At 39.1% G+C, this 5063-nt stretch overlaps 1 long non-coding RNA gene across 1 annotated transcript in view; it reads right to left on the bottom strand.

Moving 5' to 3' along the window:
* LOC133537443 (uncharacterized) overlaps positions 1 to 2027 on the bottom strand; it is a 4313-nt gene extending 2286 nt beyond the window's left edge. Inside the window, exon 1 of the long non-coding RNA XR_009802698.1 lies at positions 1935 to 2027. This is a non-coding gene — a long non-coding RNA (uncharacterized LOC133537443). The remainder of the gene's footprint in view (positions 1 to 1934) is intronic.
* Positions 2028 to 5063: the final 3036 nt, after the last annotated feature.

The raw sequence follows: 5063 nt of genomic DNA on the forward strand, positions 1-5063 counted from the left end.
TGTAGATGCCTCCTAAGGAACCAACATCGTTGTGACAGAGCCTTAACTATATTTCAAAATCAATAGGGTTCTTACTTTGAAGCCAGACAATAATGTTTCAAAGATTGAGGAAGACAAGTTGACATTTGGGACTTGTAGAGACCTCTTAATGAACCAAAATCAATGCAATAGAGCCATAACTTTATTTCAAAATCAATAGGGTTCTTGCTTTGAACCTAGACAATAGTGTTTCAAAGTTAGAGGAAGACAAGTTGACATTTGGGACTTGTGTAGGCCTCCCAAGAAAACCGATATTGATGTGATAGACTCTTAACTTTCTTTCAAAATCAACAGAGTTCTCATTCAAAAACAAACAACAATGCACTAAAGTCAAAGGAAGATCAGTTGAAAGTGTGTGAGAGGGGAACAGAAATCATACAGATTTTTCACCTTTTCTTTGGCGTGTCTTCAGTATGGCTCATTTCAAAATGAATAGGTGTCTTGCTCGGACAGCAAACAAAACAGGCAGAAAAAATTAAAGAAGAAGGCATGAAAGTTGGACAATAATAATTTGATAAGTGAGACTTGTGGAGACACCCCATGGATCACAAACAGACCCGGAAGAGCCTCCTTTGGCGCCTTGTTTCAAATTTCCTTCAAAACCAATAGGGTGCTTACTTTCAACCTAGACAATAATGTTTCAAAGTTAGAGAAAGACAAGTTGACATTTGGGACTTGTAGAGGCCTCCCAAGAAACCGATATTGATGTGATAAAAACCTAAATGTCTTTCAAAATTAATAGGATTCTTGCTTGGAAACTAAACAATAATATTTCAAAGTTAGCGGAAGACAAGCTGACATTTGGGACTTGTAGAGACCTCCTAAAGAACCAATATTTATATGATAGACCCTTAACTATCTTTCAAAACCAATATAATTATTGCTTTAAAACCAAAGAATGTTTAGAAAACATGTTAGAGGAAAACAAGTTGACAAAAGTGACTCGTAGAAACCTCCTCGGAAACCGATACCCATGTGATAGACCTTTATCTCTCAAAACGATTTGGGACTTGTGGAGACCTCCTAAAGAACCGATATTGATGTGATAGACCCTTAACTATCTTTCAAAACCAATAGAAGTCATGCTTTGAAACCAAAGAATGTTTAGAAACATGTTGACAACTGTGACTCGTGGAAACCTCCTAGGTAACCGATACTAATGTGATAGACCTTTATCTTTCAAAATCAAGCGGGTTCTTATTCAGACACCAAACAAAATCAAAATCAATAACGTTCTTGCTTTGAAACCAAAGGATGTTTTTAAAAAAGCTAGAGGAAGACAAGTCGGCAACTGAGACTCGTAGAAACCTCATAGAAAACTTGAACTATCTTTAAACTTGAACTATTTTTCAAAATCAATAGGGTTCTGTCATGCCTGTTAATTAGGTTTATGTTTGATCATGTTTATGTTTTTTTGTTGGACTCTTGTTTCCCGTTTTGCACTTCCTGGTTTTGTTTGTTTCCATAGTTACTCATTAGTTTCCACCTGGTCTCCAAGTCACGCCCCTGTCGTCAGCCTCACACCTGTCACTAATCATCAGAGTCATTATTTAAGCCATTCTGTCCCTGTCCTCGTCCTGGGAACTTTGCATACTGCTTATGCTGTACTACTTGCTACATGCTTGTGCTACTTACTATGACCACGCACCTACCTTGCCTTGCCACGCTGATGATTGTATTGACCACGCCACATAAGATCTTGTTTGTATTTATGCCTCTGTGCAAGTTTTTGGTTTGTCTTGTACCTTTGATAGTATCTTTTGTGTATTTGTATATAGTCACGCCATTGTGCGGTTTTGTTTGGAGTTTAGTCTAGGTTAAAATTTGCCACTGAGTGCGCCCTTTGTTTTCCCTTTTTGTATTATAGTATATAAATAAATTAATCATGTACTCACATTCTCCCCTGGCTTGTTCCAAATTCCCTCTGCATCGAAGAAGCAAAACTAATCCAAGTCAAAGTCCTGACAGGTTCTTGTTCGGACACGAAACAACCAAGCACGGAAGTCAAATGAAGACAAATTGAAAGTCTGTGACTGAGGAACCGAACTACATGTTTGACCTTTTCCTTGGCCAATTTTCTCTACGACCCGTTTCAAAATCAATAGGTTTCTTGCTCTGACCGTAAACAAAACAAATGTAGAACAATAAATTGGGACAAACAGACATTTTCTTTTCCCAGCAGACCTTTGACCACAGCTTCTTGTGTCAGACTCCCATTAAAAATCAATAGGATTCAGGTAATGATTGCTCGCGAGCCCTGTTAAAAGGTGTCATCTCCTTAAATCAGCACTTCATTAGCTGCCTTTAATCAGCGGGCAGCAGTGAGGACGTGTGGGGAAGAGCTGTTGATGTGCTGGCAATAACGGAGGGTCTGGGCTTGTGTGGGCCGGACGTCTGCTGTCAGCCCCAGCAGGACCAGCCAACTGATGGAGCAGGTGATAAGCACCGCGGTCCAAAACCCAGGCACAAGACCATTAACGGCTGTGTTTTGCTAACGTTCGCCTCGCCGCTCTGATCCAAAACAGGCCGCGTCTTAATTTGCTGGAAAAGACATCAAGCCGTGAGAAATGATAATATTTTTCAAAGTATTAAAGCAGAGGATGTGTAGCGAGCGGGAACGGAGCACTGGGTGGTCTCTGGCGGCCATGTTTGAGGGATGCGATGCAACAACACCAACATTTGAACTTCATCAGGCCTTTTTTATAGACTCTTTTAAAGATTGTTGACATGCTTTATTCTTCTTGTCATTAAGTTAATAACAAAACATTAACTATAAAAACACTCAGAAAGCGCAGACCTCTACCAAGCACTATCAACTAACAGTAAAAAAAAAAAAAAATGGTAAAATGGGTTATACTTGTATAGCGCTTTTCTACCTTTTTAAAGTACACACAAAGCGCTTTGACACTATTTCCACATTCACACATTCACACACTGATGGCGGGGGCTGCCATGCAAGGCGCACACCAGGCCCCATCAGGAGCAAGGGTGAAGTGTCTTGCTCAAGGACACAACGGACGTGACTAGGATTATAGAACAGGGGTCGGGAACCTTTTTGGCTGAGAGAGCCATGAAAGCCAAATATTTCAAAATGTATTTCCATGAGAGCCACATAATATTTTTTAACATTGAATACAACTAAATGCGTTAATTTTTAAGTAAGACCAACATTTTTAGAGTATAATAAGTCTCTTATTGTTTTTAATAACATTGTTATTCTAAAGTTAACCAACAATAAATATAATACTTCTTACCTTTAATCCGACATCTTGAACAGGTGCGGTAGAAAACGGATGATTGGATTAAAATGCATGAGAATGTTTTATAATTTGAACGTTATTTTTAACACTGTGATTACCAGCGGAATTATTCATTACTTATCGTGTTAAGCATTGTCAGTTAAGATTTATCTGAGAGCCAGATGCAGTCATCAAAAGAGCCACATCTGGCTCTAGGGCCATAGGTTCCCTACCCCTGTTATAGAAGGTGGGGATTGAACCAGGAACCCTCAGGTTGCTGGCACGGCCACTCTCCCAATTTCGCCATGTCCGTTAAAAAAAAGTCCTAAATCCAGGCGGTGATCCGAATCAGCCTCAAAATGGAATTTGTTCCTTATTCCAATTTTGATATTTGCAACAAAATAAAAACTTTTAAAAATTGGCAAAGTCCTTAAATGTCAAACACCCTAAACCAGGAAGTAGTACCATATTTTTTGGACTATAAAGCATACTTCGAATCTGTTCCATCTGGATTTATTGAAAAAAAAAAAAACATTGAAGAAAAATGGCGCAGTCCTGTTGTTTAATGTCAAACCCCCTAAACCAAGAAGTAGTACCGTATGTTTTGGACTATAAGGCATATTACAAATATTTTCTATCTCAATTTAAAAAAAAAAAAAAAAAAGATACAGTACTTTTCAATGTCAAACTCCCTAAACCAGGAAGGAGTATCGTATTTTTCCGACTACAATGCATACTTAAAATCCAATGCATCTGGATTTATTTTAAGAAAAACAAACCTTTAAAAAATTGTATCGTTCTGTAGGGCTTCACGGTGGGAGAGGGGTTAGTGCGTCTGCCTCACAATACGAAGTTCCTGCAGTCCTGGGTTCAAATCCAGGCTCGGGATCTTTCTGTGTGGAGTTTGCATGTTCTCCCCGTGAATGCGTGGGTTCCCTCCGGGTACTCCGGCTTCCTCCCACCTCCAAAGACATGCACCTGGGGATAGGTTGATTGGCAACACTAAATTGGCCCTAGTGTGTGAATGTGAGTGTGAATGTTGTCTGTCTATCTGTGTTGGCCCTGCGATGAGGTGGCGACTTGTCCAGAGTGTACCCTGCCTTCCGCCCGATTGTAGCTGAGATAGGCGCCAGCGCCCCCCGCGACCCCAAAAGGGAATAAGCGGTAGAAAATGGATGGATGGATGTTCTTTATTGTCAAACCACCTAAACCAGGAAGTAGTACTGTATTTTTCGAACTATAAGGCACATTTAAAATCTTTCCATTTTCGATAAAAAAAAATAAAAAAATACAATTTTAAAATATTAGTCAGTTCTGTTGTGTAATGTCAAACTACCTAAACCAGAAAGTAGTACTGTATTTTTCTAACTATAAGGCACATTTAAAATCTTTTTATTTTTGATTTAATAATTAAAAAAAAAAAACATTAAAAAAATGGTACCGTCCTGCTGTTTAATGTCAAACTCCCTAAACCAGGAAGGAGTATTGTATTTTTCAGACTATAAGGCAGGGGTCGGGAACCTTTTTGGCTGAGAGAGCCAAGAATCCAAATATTTTAAAATGTATTTCCGTAAGAGCCATATAAAAATTTTTTCAACACTGAACAACTAAATGTGTGCATTTTTAAGTAAGACCAATATTTCTAGAGTATAATAGGTATCTTATTCTTTGTAATAACATTGTTATTCTGAAGCTAACTGTGGAGGGGGCGTGGCCTGCGGGCCTGCAGCGAAGCGGGGTGTTGCCAGGATCGGCCTCGAAATCAGCGACAGATGCATAGATGGC

This window comes from Nerophis ophidion, linkage group LG18 (assembly GCF_033978795.1).
Source record: "Nerophis ophidion isolate RoL-2023_Sa linkage group LG18, RoL_Noph_v1.0, whole genome shotgun sequence".
NCBI classification, from domain to species: Eukaryota; Metazoa; Chordata; class Actinopteri; order Syngnathiformes; family Syngnathidae; genus Nerophis; species Nerophis ophidion.